Source organism: Phyllobates terribilis, unplaced genomic scaffold (assembly GCF_046119375.1).
Source record: "Phyllobates terribilis strain yellow unplaced genomic scaffold, ASM4611937v1 Scaffold_160__1_contigs__length_4322635, whole genome shotgun sequence".
Taxonomy (NCBI): Eukaryota; Metazoa; Chordata; class Amphibia; order Anura; family Dendrobatidae; genus Phyllobates; species Phyllobates terribilis.
The window spans coordinates 3,892,569-3,908,246 of record NW_027362920.1 but is presented as its reverse complement, the minus strand read 5'-3'; the positions used below and the strand labels follow the sequence as shown (position 1 = coordinate 3,908,246).

Genomic DNA, 15,678 nt, shown 5'->3' with positions numbered 1-15,678 from the left:
GCATGGCCCCCCAGGATCGACGCCATTGGGCCGGGGAAGATCGAAAGCCCGAAGTGTGAAGTGCCCCAGGAGTGGTGACCCTGGGGTGCCTTAACTCACTGGGATTGGGAACCCCACTTGAGTTTATGGCACATTTGCACAAGCACTTCAAATTTTCTTTCTTCGCACACACCCTTATTCCGGGCCTTCTGGCCTTAGGATGGGGAATTTTTCAATTCCCGGTCGAAGGTCCGGGCAGTATTATACTGTGAAACCTTCACTATTTATTTAATTTCTTTGTCACTGTGTGTCCACTTATTCACGTGTGTCACGTCCTACTAGGATTTTGTCGGGATGCGGTTCCCTTACGGGTTCCTCTCTTGGCAGGTCTAGGGGGGGAGTGTGTGGCCATCAGGTTCCGCTCCCCCCTGAACCCCCCTGGCTCTCCTCTTTCGGGAGGAGAGCGTTGTTGGCTCCCCTCTTCCGGGAGGGGAGCACAGTCTTTGGCTCCCAGTGCCTTGCTCGGGTGAGAACTCGGGCAGGTGCTGGGGGTAAGATTGGGTCGCCTCTGGCTTCGGCTGGAGGTGGCTTTTTGTCCCTGTTCCTCGCTGTGGCCTTTTGGCTCGGAGGGACGGGGAATGGTTTGGGGGACCCTTCTCCTTTTGGAGAGGGTTTCAAGAAGACCAGCATCCTAGTGCACTTTTTTTGTGGCACTTGTCACTTTTTTAAGCGCACTCGGGTTTTGTACACGAATTCGGGCTAAAAAAAAAAAAAAGAAAAAAAAAAAAAAAAAAATCTGTTCTTATCAGTTTAATATCTGATACGTCCCCTATCTGGGGACCATATATTAAATGGATTTTTAGAACAGGGAGATGGAAAAAGAGCTTGCTCTGTCCACTCCACGCATTGACCTGGTATTGCAGTATCTCCAGGACCGGTGCACCCCTTCTTTAATGCAGTTTCTAAAATCAGAAAGAATTGAATTCAATGTTTTTTGTTCATTTTGCTTGTTTGTCGGATTTTGGGATGGACTCTTTGGCTTTGCTTTTCTTCTCCTCATTGGATTTTTCATGTTCAAAGTTGCAGAAGCCAGATTACAAGCTCATTTTGGTTCAACTTCAGCAACTGTGCATTGCATTGCCATGTAATGTGATGCAATGCTATCTTTCTAGCTCTCCCTTTTTACTTCCTTTTGGATAAACAGACATATTAGGCAAGCATTTTGGAGCTTTCACCTAAATAACTACAGGTGGTGAGATAAGCTGCACAATATAATTGACCTTTCAGTATATTGTTGCACACACACCATCTATTTAGCAAATGCCCTTGTTATCAACAGCAGCCTTTTAAACTCACCTGAGCTAACAGGTATGTGCGCTGGTTACTCTGCTGCGCTTAAAATTTCTTTTTTGGTTTGCTACAATGCCTTTTCTGAAACGTTGTCTCCTTCTGCTGGAACACTGACTTCTTTCATTTAATGCCTGCAGACTATAAAAGAGAACCCAACCCAAAAAGTTTGGTTGATTAGTCTGTGGCATTCTGTTAAACTGTTGCTTATGGCGGTCTCTGTGAGCTTCTCAGCGACATTCAGCCAGCCAGGTATCCTGCCTGCAGTAGATGGAATGTGGCAATGGAACGCTGGCTGCGCGTGTCATAATAGGCTCTGAGCCTTTATATACCTGTGCACAGCAGCAGCCACCTTCAGTCTGCTGCTGGACAGCCAGCAGCAGCAGCAGCAGGAGAGGTATGTAATCAGGAGCCCTCCTGCTAAGGGTAGACAGCTGCTCGTTCCACCCCACCCCCCGTCTTAATTGGTTCTCCTCCCTTCCAACGGTGTTGAGGCGGGTGGGAACAGCAGGGGGTGAAGGTGCTGTGTTTAAAGAGGTGGAGTTATGCAGATCTAAAACGCGTGGATTGCAGCAGCAGCAAGCCGAAAAGTGCAGGCATGTAAGGGATCTAGAGGTTGACAACATGTCTTCTTAACGGGAGTCCAGGAGCTCATCTCCACAAATGGACTTTTCAGGATCCTTGGGTGGCTCCGTAGTTTGAAACCAATTCTGGTTATCGCTTCTCGGCCTTTTGGCTAAGATCAAGTGTAGTATCTGTTCTTATCAGTTTAATATCTGATACGTCCCCTATCTGGGGACCATATATTAAATGGATTTTTAGAACAGGGAGATGGAAAAAGAGCTTGCTCTGTCCACTCCACGCATTGACCTGGTATTGCAGTATCTCCAGGACCGGTGCACCCCTTCTTTAATGCAGTTTCTAAAATCAGAAAGAATTGAATTCAATGTTTTTTGTTCATTTTGCTTGTTTGTCGGATTTTGGGATGGACTCTTTGGCTTTGCTTTTCTTCTCCTCATTGGATTTTTCATGTTCAAAGTTGCAGAAGCCAGATTACAAGCTCATTTTGGTTCAACTTCAGCAACTGTGCATTGCATTGCCATGTAATGTGATGCAATGCTATCTTTCTAGCTCTCCCTTTTTACTTCCTTTTGGATAAACAGACATATTAGGCAAGCATTTTGGAGCTTTCACCTAAATAACTACAGGTGGTGAGATAAGCTGCACAATATAATTGACCTTTCAGTATATTGTTGCACACACACCATCTATTTAGCAAATGCCCTTGTTATCAACAGCAGCCTTTTAAACTCACCTGAGCTAACAGGTATGTGCGCTGGTTACTCTGCTGCGCTTAAAATTTCTTTTTTGGTTTGCTACAATGCCTTTTCTGAAACGTTGTCTCCTTCTGCTGGAACACTGACTTCTTTCATTTAATGCCTGCAGACTATAAAAGAGAACCCAACCCAAAAAGTTTGGTTGATTAGTCTGTGGCATTCTGTTAAACTGTTGCTTATGGCGGTCTCTGTGAGCTTCTCAGCGACATTCAGCCAGCCAGGTATCCTGCCTGCAGTAGATGGAATGTGGCAATGGAACGCTGGCTGCGCGTGTCATAATAGGCTCTGAGCCTTTATATACCTGTGCACAGCAGCAGCCACCTTCAGTCTGCTGCTGGACAGCCAGCAGCAGCAGCAGGAGAGGTATGTAATCAGGAGCCCTCCTGCTAAGGGTAGACAGCTGCTCGTTCCACCCCACCCCCCGCCTTAATTGGTTCTCCTCCCTTCCAACGGTGTTGAGGCGGGTGGGAACAGCAGGGGGTGAAGGTGCTGTGTTTAAAGAGGTGGAGTTATGCAGATCTAAAACGCGTGGATTGCAGCAGCAGCAAGCCGAAAAGTGCAGGCATGTAAGGGATCTAGAGGTTGACAACATGTCTTCTTAACGGGAGTCCAGGAGCTCATCTCCACAAATGGACTTTTCAGGATCCTTGGGTGGCTCCGTAATTTGAAACCAATTCTGGTTATCGCTTCTCGGCCTTTTGGCTAAGATCAAGTGTAGTATCTGTTCTTATCAGTTTAATATCTGATACGTCCCCTATCTGGGGACCATATATTAAATGGATTTTTAGAACAGGGAGATGGAAAAAGAGCTTGCTCTGTCCACTCCACGCATTGACCTGGTATTGCAGTATCTCCAGGACCGGTGCACCCCTTCTTTAATGCAGTTTCTAAAATCAGAAAGAATTGAATTCAATGTTTTTTGTTCATTTTGCTTGTTTGTCGGATTTTGGGATGGACTCTTTGGCTTTGCTTTTCTTCTCCTCATTGGATTTTTCATGTTCAAAGTTGCAGAAGCCAGATTACAAGCTCATTTTGGTTCAACTTCAGCAACTGTGCATTGCATTGCCATGTAATGTGATGCAATGCTATCTTTCTAGCTCTCCCTTTTTACTTCCTTTTGGATAAACAGACATATTAGGCAAGCATTTTGGAGCTTTCACCTAAATAACTACAGGTGGTGAGATAAGCTGCACAATATAATTGACCTTTCAGTATATTGTTGCACACACACCATCTATTTAGCAAATGCCCTTGTTATCAACAGCAGCCTTTTAAACTCACCTGAGCTAACAGGTATGTGCGCTGGTTACTCTGCTGCGCTTAAAATTTCTTTTTTGGTTTGCTACAATGCCTTTTCTGAAACGTTGTCTCCTTCTGCTGGAACACTGACTTCTTTCATTTAATGCCTGCAGACTATAAAAGAGAACCCAACCCAAAAAGTTTGGTTGATTAGTCTGTGGCATTCTGTTAAACTGTTGCTTATGGCGGTCTCTGTGAGCTTCTCAGCGACATTCAGCCAGCCAGGTATCCTGCCTGCAGTAGATGGAATGTGGCAATGGAACGCTGGCTGCGCGTGTCATAATAGGCTCTGAGCCTTTATATACCTGTGCACAGCAGCAGCCACCTTCAGTCTGCTGCTGGACAGCCAGCAGCAGCAGCAGCAGGAGAGGTATGTAATCAGGAGCCCTCCTGCTAAGGGTAGACAGCTGCTCGTTCCACCCCACCCCCCGTCTTAATTGGTTCTCCTCCCTTCCAACGGTGTTGAGGCGGGTGGGAACAGCAGGGGGTGAAGGTGCTGTGTTTAAAGAGGTGGAGTTATGCAGATCTAAAACGCGTGGATTGCAGCAGCAGCAAGCCGAAAAGTGCAGGCATGTAAGGGATCTAGAGGTTGACAACATGTCTTCTTAACGGGAGTCCAGGAGCTCATCTCCACAAATGGACTTTTCAGGATCCTTGGGTGGCTCCGTAGTTTGAAACCAATTCTGGTTATCGCTTCTCGGCCTTTTGGCTAAGATCAAGTGTAGTATCTGTTCTTATCAGTTTAATATCTGATACGTCCCCTATCTGGGGACCATATATTAAATGGATTTTTAGAACAGGGAGATGGAAAAAGAGCTTGCTCTGTCCACTCCACGCATTGACCTGGTATTGCAGTATCTCCAGGACCGGTGCACCCCTTCTTTAATGCAGTTTCTAAAATCAGAAAGAATTGAATTCAATGTTTTTTGTTCATTTTGCTTGTTTGTCGGATTTTGGGATGGACTCTTTGGCTTTGCTTTTCTTCTCCTCATTGGATTTTTCATGTTCAAAGTTGCAGAAGCCAGATTACAAGCTCATTTTGGTTCAACTTCAGCAACTGTGCATTGCATTGCCATGTAATGTGATGCAATGCTATCTTTCTAGCTCTCCCTTTTTACTTCCTTTTGGATAAACAGACATATTAGGCAAGCATTTTGGAGCTTTCACCTAAATAACTACAGGTGGTGAGATAAGCTGCACAATATAATTGACCTTTCAGTATATTGTTGCACACACACCATCTATTTAGCAAATGCCCTTGTTATCAACAGCAGCCTTTTAAACTCACCTGAGCTAACAGGTATGTGCGCTGGTTACTCTGCTGCGCTTAAAATTTCTTTTTTGGTTTGCTACAATGCCTTTTCTGAAACGTTGTCTCCTTCTGCTGGAACACTGACTTCTTTCATTTAATGCCTGCAGACTATAAAAGAGAACCCAACCCAAAAAGTTTGGTTGATTAGTCTGTGGCATTCTGTTAAACTGTTGCTTATGGCGGTCTCTGTGAGCTTCTCAGCGACATTCAGCCAGCCAGGTATCCTGCCTGCAGTAGATGGAATGTGGCAATGGAACGCTGGCTGCGCGTGTCATAATAGGCTCTGAGCCTTTATATACCTGTGCACAGCAGCAGCCACCTTCAGTCTGCTGCTGGACAGCCAGCAGCAGCAGCAGGAGAGGTATGTAATCAGGAGCCCTCCTGCTAAGGGTAGACAGCTGCTCGTTCCACCCCACCCCCCGCCTTAATTGGTTCTCCTCCCTTCCAACGGTGTTGAGGCGGGTGGGAACAGCAGGGGGTGAAGGTGCTGTGTTTAAAGAGGTGGAGTTATGCAGATCTAAAACGCGTGGATTGCAGCAGCAGCAAGCCGAAAAGTGCAGGCATGTAAGGGATCTAGAGGTTGACAACATGTCTTCTTAACGGGAGTCCAGGAGCTCATCTCCACAAATGGACTTTTCAGGATCCTTGGGTGGCTCCGTAATTTGAAACCAATTCTGGTTATCGCTTCTCGGCCTTTTGGCTAAGATCAAGTGTAGTATCTGTTCTTATCAGTTTAATATCTGATACGTCCCCTATCTGGGGACCATATATTAAATGGATTTTTAGAACAGGGAGATGGAAAAAGAGCTTGCTCTGTCCACTCCACGCATTGACCTGGTATTGCAGTATCTCCAGGACCGGTGCACCCCTTCTTTAATGCAGTTTCTAAAATCAGAAAGAATTGAATTCAATGTTTTTTGTTCATTTTGCTTGTTTGTCGGATTTTGGGATGGACTCTTTGGCTTTGCTTTTCTTCTCCTCATTGGATTTTTCATGTTCAAAGTTGCAGAAGCCAGATTACAAGCTCATTTTGGTTCAACTTCAGCAACTGTGCATTGCATTGCCATGTAATGTGATGCAATGCTATCTTTCTAGCTCTCCCTTTTTACTTCCTTTTGGATAAACAGACATATTAGGCAAGCATTTTGGAGCTTTCACCTAAATAACTACAGGTGGTGAGATAAGCTGCACAATATAATTGACCTTTCAGTATATTGTTGCACACACACCATCTATTTAGCAAATGCCCTTGTTATCAACAGCAGCCTTTTAAACTCACCTGAGCTAACAGGTATGTGCGCTGGTTACTCTGCTGCGCTTAAAATTTCTTTTTTGGTTTGCTACAATGCCTTTTCTGAAACGTTGTCTCCTTCTGCTGGAACACTGACTTCTTTCATTTAATGCCTGCAGACTATAAAAGAGAACCCAACCCAAAAAGTTTGGTTGATTAGTCTGTGGCATTCTGTTAAACTGTTGCTTATGGCGGTCTCTGTGAGCTTCTCAGCGACATTCAGCCAGCCAGGTATCCTGCCTGCAGTAGATGGAATGTGGCAATGGAACGCTGGCTGCGCGTGTCATAATAGGCTCTGAGCCTTTATATACCTGTGCACAGCAGCAGCCACCTTCAGTCTGCTGCTGGACAGCCAGCAGCAGCAGCAGGAGAGGTATGTAATCAGGAGCCCTCCTGCTAAGGGTAGACAGCTGCTCGTTCCACCCCACCCCCCGCCTTAATTGGTTCTCCTCCCTTCCAACGGTGTTGAGGCGGGTGGGAACAGCAGGGGGTGAAGGTGCTGTGTTTAAAGAGGTGGAGTTATGCAGATCTAAAACGCGTGGATTGCAGCAGCAGCAAGCCGAAAAGTGCAGGCATGTAAGGGATCTAGAGGTTGACAACATGTCTTCTTAACGGGAGTCCAGGAGCTCATCTCCACAAATGGACTTTTCAGGATCCTTGGGTGGCTCCGTAATTTGAAACCAATTCTGGTTATCGCTTCTCGGCCTTTTGGCTAAGATCAAGTGTAGTATCTGTTCTTATCAGTTTAATATCTGATACGTCCCCTATCTGGGGACCATATATTAAATGGATTTTTAGAACAGGGAGATGGAAAAAGAGCTTGCTCTGTCCACTCCACGCATTGACCTGGTATTGCAGTATCTCCAGGACCGGTGCACCCCTTCTTTAATGCAGTTTCTAAAATCAGAAAGAATTGAATTCAATGTTTTTTGTTCATTTTGCTTGTTTGTCGGATTTTGGGATGGACTCTTTGGCTTTGCTTTTCTTCTCCTCATTGAATTTTTCATGTTCAAAGTTGCAGAAGCCAGATTACAAGCTCATTTTGGTTCAACTTCAGCAACTGTGCATTGCATTGCCATGTAATGTGATGCAATGCTATCTTTCTAGCTCTCCCTTTTTACATCCTTTTGGATAAACAGACATATTAGGCAAGCATTTTGGAGCTTTCACCTAAATAACTACAGGTGGTGAGATAAGCTGCACAATATAATTGACCTTTCAGTATATTGTTGCACACACACCATCTATTTAGCAAATGCCCTTGTTATCAACAGCAGCCTTTTAAACTCACCTGAGCTAACAGGTATGTGCGCTGGTTACTCTGCTGCGCTTAAAATTTCTTTTTTGGTTTGCTACAATGCCTTTTCTGAAACGTTGTCTCCTTCTGCTGGAACACTGACTTCTTTCATTTAATGCCTGCAGACTATAAAAGAGAACCCAACCCAAAAAGTTTGGTTGATTAGTCTGTGGCATTCTGTTAAACTGTTGCTTATGGCGGTCTCTGTGAGCTTCTCAGCGACATTCAGCCAGCCAGGTATCCTGCCTGCAGTAGATGGAATGTGGCAATGGAACGCTGGCTGCGCGTGTCATAATAGGCTCTGAGCCTTTATATACCTGTGCACAGCAGCAGCCACCTTCAGTCTGCTGCTGGACAGCCAGCAGCAGCAGCAGCAGGAGAGGTATGTAATCAGGAGCCCTCCTGCTAAGGGTAGACAGCTGCTCGTTCCACCCCACCCCCCGCCTTAATTGGTTCTCCTCCCTTCCAACGGTGTTGAGGCGGGTGGGAACAGCAGGGGGTGAAGGTGCTGTGTTTAAAGAGGTGGAGTTATGCAGATCTAAAACGCGTGGATTGCAGCAGCAGCAAGCCGAAAAGTGCAGGCATGTAAGGGATCTAGAGGTTGACAACATATCTTCTTAACGGGAGTCCAGGAGCTCATCTCCACAAATGGACTTTTCAGGATCCTTGGGTGGCTCCGTAGTTTGAAACCAATTCTGGTTATCGCTTCTCGGCCTTTTGGCTCAGATCTGTAATGGGTCTAGTCATTTGGCTGTCTGTGCGTTAACTCTTGGCCCTGTGGCATCGCCATTTTATGGCTTAAGCCACTTGCTGCTATAAGGAGTTGGCCAGTAGACACGACTAGCGATAATGGGACGCATTCGATACGCTGGGCCCGGTGAGGCTCAAGTGAAGTTTGGAATCCAGATTGATGTGGAAGAAGGCAAAGAAGGAATCTTTACCCTCAGCTTCGTGGTGAAGGAGATTTTGTTTGGACTCCTTGAAGTGAAGAAGGAAGAAATCTTGTGCCTCCAGCAATTCAAAAGCAAGTATAATCTTGTATTTACTTCTATGGCTGTTTGCAACAATTTCTATGATTGTTTGAAAAAGAATCTGGACAATCAATATTTGGATCGGCTGACTTTTGTCATCTTGTATTGCTCCAAAGAGGTACCTCTGACTGTTTTCATGTACAACCCACATGTGGACTTGGCTTTGATTTATGCCTTTCTAAATAGGCACTGCTATATTACCAAGGTGGCAGTAAAAGTCATGAATGAGGAGGAACTATGGACCGGTAAATATCGTTTCATGGTCAAGTTCCGGGAAAGTCCTGATGAACCAGGGGGTATACATTATCCTCCATCAAATTTTTCCATTGGGAGTGAGCGGGGTTACCTGTTCTTCCCCAATGCGCCCAGGTTTTGTCGTCATTGTAGGAGGTATGGCCATACTCAGGAAGCATGCGACATCAGACAGATTATTTGCAGGAAGTGCAATGAGGTGGGTCATTCTTCCAATAATTGCAAAAATGAAATAGTCTGTAACCTCTGCGGAGAGAAGGGGCATGCCTTCAGAGACTGTATATTCCATCCTGGTTCATATGCGGGGGCAGCGGGAAGGGGAAGGAGAAGAAATGAATCTCCTGCACCCACAGCTACAACTCCGACTGCTCCAACTCCGACTGCTCCGATATCTACTCTGGCTTTCCTGGATGAGGAGGAGGCTCGGGTTGCTTTTCCAGAACTGGTTCGTGTGAATGTAAGAGGAAATATGGAGCTGGCACCTGAGCCACCGGTGCAGAGGGCCGCGTCTGTGGCTTCAGATGTCAGTGAGTCTGAGACGATAACTGATGATCGTATAGGCATGGAAGTGGCCCCGGTGGAGGATCTGGAGGCTGAAATTCCAGACATGATGGTTACAATGCAGGGGGAAGAGGAGTCTGATCTGACCAGAACACCGCATGTGGCCTGGAGCGATGTCGTTTCTGACCTTGAGGAGGAGGGAGGTCAGGGGGACTTTGACCCCCAGCGGCGGGATTATAGTTCAGATGAAGATGGAGGCGCTTCAGTGAAGAAAAAGAAGAAAACTGAACCATCCTTTTCCCCTTTAAGTGACTGCAGTGTGAGTCCAGCCCGGGTGTACCCTACTGCATCCGATCCCCAAGATGTGTCTTTTTTGGGGGAAGGCACAAACTACGATATCTGCACGTCCAGCGTCCTACCCCCAGAAGGGTTAGGATGATGTACAGGTGGGCATGTTGTCGTGACCTGCCACATCAAATTAATAGATGGGTGCCCAAGTTGCTCTCAGCATCTTGTCGCTAAATGTTCGGCTGATTAAATCTGAGTCGAGAAGAGTGGCAATTTTGGACTACTTGAGCAACTTGGATGCGGACGTATACTGTGTCCAGGAGTGTGGGATCTCCGATTCCTTAAGTGAAAATGCATGGCCTTTAGGTCAAAGTGTGTGGTCTGGTTCTGTATGTAATAAAAATTGTGGGGTAGGTGTTTTGGTGAAGGGTTATAGTGTTAAGATAGAAAGTTACATGGTGGTGGAGGCGGGGAGGTGTGTAATATGTAAGTTAAATTGTAGGGGGTGGAGGGTAAGGGTGGTAAATATGTATGCACCAATAGATAAAGGGGAGAGGCTGGAAATTTTAGAGAAATTATGTTTTTTTTTATCTGGCAAAATGCCAATAATTTTTGTTGGAGATTTCAATTGTGTGACGGAGGGGGATAAGATGGATGTTACAGGTAAAAGACTCAAGAGTCTTGTGGCGGATTTTTCCTTACAGGATGCTGCGGAAGTTTTTTTAGGTAATCCACCTCCTGCGACCTATAAGGCCGACAGGGGAGGCATAGAGTCTAGAATAGACCGTATCTTCTTTTCTTCACAAAATGTTATTTGTAGGAATTTCCAGCAGGAAGATGTTCCCTTCTCTGACCATGTGTGTTTGAGGGCACGTCTAGAAGGTAAGATTTCCTTTGTATATGGTGGTGGCGTGTGGAAACTTAATGTGCGTTTGCTGGAAGATAATAGGATCATGCGTGATTTTAGGCGAATGTATGTTAGGTGGAGGGATAAAAAAAGTGATTTCAGGAATGTGCTTGAGTGGTGGGACTGGATGAAGAGTGAGATTGTTTTTTTCTTTAGAAAAAGGGGCAGGAGGAAAGCAGCAATGAATAGAGCAAAATTTAATGATTTAAGCTCTAGACTGGAGTGGCTGAGGAAGTTAAGGATGATTGGAGTGGATGTGGATGTTTTGATGTGTCAAGTGAAAGAAGAGATTAAGAAATATATTGAGGGTAAAGGGAAAGAAATTATTTACCGTTCTAAGATTGAACATTTGGAGAAAAATGAGAAATGCACAAGGTTTTTTTTCAAAAAAGTTTTTGGGAAGAAAGTAGATATGGATGAGGTGGTGAATGGCGATGGGGTGTGTGTGAGTGGGAAGGATGTGATGCAGGAGGTGGTGTTGTTTTATAAGGAGTTGTATGGGGAAAAATGGGTTGATGATAGGATGTTGACTGATGCTTTGGGGTGTTTAGAAGGTTGTTTGGGTGAGGATGAACGTGAAATATTGGATGATGTAATTGTGTTGGATGAAGTTAAAAAAGTGGTGATGTCTGCGAGTAAGAATAAAACACCTGGGAAGGATGGACTGCCCGTGGAGTTATATGTTAAGGAATGGGACACGATGGGAAATGACTTATTGGAGGTGTGCCAGTATATGTTCACGGAGAATATGTTGAGTGAATCTATGAGAGATGGGGTGGTGGTTTTGGTTCATAAGAAAGGTGATAAAAAGGATTTGGGGAATTGGAGGCCAATCACCCTTTTGAATGCAGACTATAAGGTGTTTAGTAAATTGTTGGCTAGCCGGATGCGGGAAGTGATTGGCGGTGTGGTGGATGAAGATCAAGTGTGTGCAGTGCCTGGGAGAAGTATGACTGAAAATTTGGTGTTGTTGCGTGATGTGATTGGGGATTGTATGAGTCGTAAGCAGAAATGTTTGTTGTTTTCGGTTGATTTTGAAAAAGCTTTTGACCGTGTGTCACATAGCTTTATGTTTAAGGTTTTGTCTAAGATGGGTTATTCCAGGAATTTTGTAAACTGTGTTAGGAGTTTGTATTGTAATGTTTCAAGTGAATTTTTGGTGAATGGGTGGTTAAGTGAGAAAGTGAGAATTAAATCAGGAGTGCGTCAGGGGTGCCCTATGTCCCCTTTTTTGTTTATTAGTGTGATTGAAGTGTTGATGTGTATGGTTAGGAAGGATAAGGTTATGAGAGGTGTGATGATTCCTGGGAGTAATGGAAAGGATGTGAGAATTCTAGGTTACATGGATGATGTAGTGATTGTGAGTGGGAATATGGCTGCGATGAGTAGGGCAAGGTTGATATTAAGTTTGTTTTGTAGTGTCTCAGCTTTTAAGGTCAATTGGACTAAGAGTTCCTTTAAATGTTTTGGTGAGAGGAATGTACGGATGGATGGTGTGAGGTGTGAGGATGGTGCAATAAAGGTGCTTGGGATTAAGTTTAATGATGATTTGAAAGGAAATGAGAGTTGGGAAGATTGTGGGGTGAGAGTGGTGCGCAAGTTGAATTTTTGGCGAATGAGAGAATTAACTCTGACTGGGAAAGTTCTGATTATTAAGGCGGTTATTTTGCCTATTTTGTTGTTTGTTGCGAATGTATATCCTGCTGCTTTTAAGAAAATTAGGAAAACTGAGAAATTCATCTTTAATTTTCTTTGGGGAAGTCGCATGGAGAAATTGAAACGGGAATATGTCTATAAGTTATGTGTAAATGGTGGTTTGGATTTTCCAAATATTGATTTCTTTTTAGGGATTGGTTACGTGAAAATGGTGGTGGTGGTTCTAGGGAAAAGTAATAAGTGTGCTTATATGATGAAGTATTCGGCTGGATGGATGCTTTATGGCTTAAAGTGGGTCAAAAGGGATGCTAGAGTGCCTGTTGCTTTTAAGTGTCCTGTATGGTATGGTTGTGTTGAGAAATTTGTAAGGAAGTATGATTTGTTGTCCGTTAACATGAGTGATTTTAGGCAAAAGAAGAAAGTCATTAGGATGGTGCGTGAGCGTGAGGTGGTATGTAATATCAATGGGTTGAGAGGGGAGGAAGTAACCGAGATGTGGAGAAAATTAAGTATAGATGGTGTGACTAACAGACAGAGAGATATCGCTTGGATGATATTGCATGACATTTTGCCTGTTAGAGATGTGCAAAAGAAGAGGGATTTAGTTAAATCTGAGGTATGCCCGAGGGATGGATGTGGTTTGAGAGAGCATGTTAGACATATGGTATGGGATTGTGATTTTGCATATGATGTATGGAAGGGTATAGGGGGACTTTGCAAGGAATTGGTGGGTGTAAAGTATGTTAATTGGAAACTTGCTATGTTTGGGATGGGTGCATGTAGTAGAATTAAGGATAGGATTTTATGGTTGTTGGTGGTGTGTGTAATTGAAAGTTTGTGGGATGCGAGGAATTTGTTAGTTTTTAAAAGGAAGAAAATGTCAGTTAATGAATGTTTGAGATTGATTCTGTCACGTATGTATGTAATATACCTCTGGGATCAGGAACGTGGAAGTATTATAGATGCTGAAGGGATCTGGAAGTTTAAAAAGTGGAGGTTTTTGGTAAAGTTTAATTCGTAGTGTATAATGTACCTGATGATAAGGTTTGGTTTTATTTTTGATTATATACCAAGTGTGATGAAAGGCTAAGTGTCAATGAAAGGCTTTTGTAAGTCGATTTGATTGAGCTTATGCTCCGGCCTATCTGATTTGGTTAAAAAAAAAAAAAAAAAAAAAATCTGTTCTTATCAGTTTAATATCTGATACGTCCCCTATCTGGGGACCATATATTAAATGGATTTTTAGAACAGGGAGATGGAAAAAGAGCTTGCTCTGTCCACTCCACGCATTGACCTGGTATTGCAGTATCTCCAGGACCGGTGCACCCCTTCTTTAATGCAGTTTCTAAAATCAGAAAGAATTGAATTCAATGTTTTTTGTTCATTTTGCTTGTTTGTCGGATTTTGGGATGGACTCTTTGGCTTTGCTTTTCTTCTCCTCATTGGATTTTTCATGTTCAAAGTTGCAGAAGCCAGATTACAAGCTCATTTTGGTTCAACTTCAGCAACTGTGCATTGCATTGCCATGTAATGTGATGCAATGCTATCTTTCTAGCTCTCCCTTTTTACTTCCTTTTGGATAAACAGACATATTAGGCAAGCATTTTGGAGCTTTCACCTAAATAACTACAGGTGGTGAGATAAGCTGCACAATATAATTGACCTTTCAGTATATTGTTGCACACACACCATCTATTTAGCAAATGCCCTTGTTATCAACAGCAGCCTTTTAAACTCACCTGAGCTAACAGGTATGTGCGCTGGTTACTCTGCTGCGCTTAAAATTTCTTTTTTGGTTTGCTACAATGCCTTTTCTGAAACGTTGTCTCCTTCTGCTGGAACACTGACTTCTTTCATTTAATGCCTGCAGACTATAAAAGAGAACCCAACCCAAAAAGTTTGGTTGATTAGTCTGTGGCATTCTGTTAAACTGTTGCTTATGGCGGTCTCTGTGAGCTTCTCAGCGACATTCAGCCAGCCAGGTATCCTGCCTGCAGTAGATGGAATGTGGCAATGGAACGCTGGCTGCGCGTGTCATAATAGGCTCTGAGCCTTTATATACCTGTGCACAGCAGCAGCCACCTTCAGTCTGCTGCTGGACAGCCAGCAGCAGCAGCAGGAGAGGTATGTAATCAGGAGCCCTCCTGCTAAGGGTAGACAGCTGCTCGTTCCACCCCACCCCCCGCCTTAATTGGTTCTCCTCCCTTCCAACGGTGTTGAGGCGGGTGGGAACAGCAGGGGGTGAAGGTGCTGTGTTTAAAGAGGTGGAGTTATGCAGATCTAAAACGCGTGGATTGCAGCAGCAGCAAGCCGAAAAGTGCAGGCATGTAAGGGATCTAGAGGTTGACAACATGTCTTCTTAACGGGAGTCCAGGAGCTCATCTCCACAAATGGACTTTTCAGGATCCTTGGGTGGCTCCGTAGTTTGAAACCAATTCTGGTTATCGCTTCTCGGCCTTTTGGCTAAGATCAAGTGTAGTATCTGTTCTTATCAGTTTAATATCTGATACGTCCCCTATCTGGGGACCATATATTAAATGGATTTTTAGAACAGGGAGATGGAAAAAGAGCTTGCTCTGTCCACTCCACGCATTGACCTGGTATTGCAGTATCTCCAGGACCGGTGCACCCCTTCTTTAATGCAGTTTCTAAAATCAGAAAGAATTGAATTCAATGTTTTTTGTTCATTTTGCTTGTTTGTCGGATTTTGGGATGGACTCTTTGGCTTTGCTTTTCTTCTCCTCATTGGATTTTTCCTGTTCAAAGTTGCAGAAGCCAGATTACAAGCTCATTTTGGTTCAACTTCAGCAACTGTGCATTGCATTGCCATGTAATGTGATGCAATGCTATCTTTCTAGCTCTCCCTTTTTACTTCCTTTTGGATAAACAGACATATTAGGCAAGCATTTTGGAGCTTTCACCTAAATAACTACAGGTGGTGAGATAAGCTGCACAATATAATTGACCTTTCAGTATATTGTTGCACACACACCATCTATTTAGCAAATGCCCTTGTTATCAACAGCAGCCTTTTAAACTCACCTGAGCTAACAGGTATGTGCGCTGGTTACTCTGCTGCGCTTAAAATTTCTTTTTTGGTTTGCTACAATGCCTTTTCTGAAACGTTGTCTCCTTCTGCTGGAACACTGACTTCTTTCATTTAATGCCTGCAGACTATAAA

General features: G+C 44.1%; 7 non-coding genes and 1 pseudogene across 7 annotated transcripts; all 8 read left to right on the top strand.

Annotated features, from left to right (window-relative positions):
* The first annotated feature begins 698 nt into the window (after positions 1 to 698).
* LOC141207337 (U2 spliceosomal RNA) lies at positions 699 to 927 on the top strand (annotated as a pseudogene).
* A 1,115-nt stretch (positions 928 to 2,042) lies between these two features.
* On the top strand, positions 2,043 to 2,233 carry LOC141207772 (U2 spliceosomal RNA). The gene has a single exon (XR_012278097.1). It is a non-coding gene; the product is annotated as a U2 spliceosomal RNA (small nuclear RNA).
* Positions 2,234 to 3,345: 1,112 nt separating this feature from the next.
* Positions 3,346 to 3,536, top strand: LOC141207771 (U2 spliceosomal RNA). Its single transcript, XR_012278096.1, has one exon. It is a non-coding gene; the product is annotated as a U2 spliceosomal RNA (small nuclear RNA).
* Positions 3,537 to 4,651: 1,115 nt separating this feature from the next.
* Positions 4,652 to 4,842, top strand: LOC141207769 (U2 spliceosomal RNA). The gene has a single exon (XR_012278094.1). It is a non-coding gene; the product is annotated as a U2 spliceosomal RNA (small nuclear RNA).
* A 1,112-nt stretch (positions 4,843 to 5,954) lies between these two features.
* LOC141207768 (U2 spliceosomal RNA) lies at positions 5,955 to 6,145 on the top strand. Its single transcript, XR_012278093.1, has one exon. It is a non-coding gene; the product is annotated as a U2 spliceosomal RNA (small nuclear RNA).
* Positions 6,146 to 7,257: 1,112 nt separating this feature from the next.
* LOC141207767 (U2 spliceosomal RNA) lies at positions 7,258 to 7,448 on the top strand. Its single transcript, XR_012278092.1, has one exon. It is a non-coding gene; the product is annotated as a U2 spliceosomal RNA (small nuclear RNA).
* A 6,192-nt stretch (positions 7,449 to 13,640) lies between these two features.
* Positions 13,641 to 13,828, top strand: LOC141207300 (U2 spliceosomal RNA). Its single transcript, XR_012277710.1, has one exon. It is a non-coding gene; the product is annotated as a U2 spliceosomal RNA (small nuclear RNA).
* A 1,112-nt stretch (positions 13,829 to 14,940) lies between these two features.
* LOC141207766 (U2 spliceosomal RNA) lies at positions 14,941 to 15,131 on the top strand. Its single transcript, XR_012278091.1, has one exon. It is a non-coding gene; the product is annotated as a U2 spliceosomal RNA (small nuclear RNA).
* Positions 15,132 to 15,678: the final 547 nt, after the last annotated feature.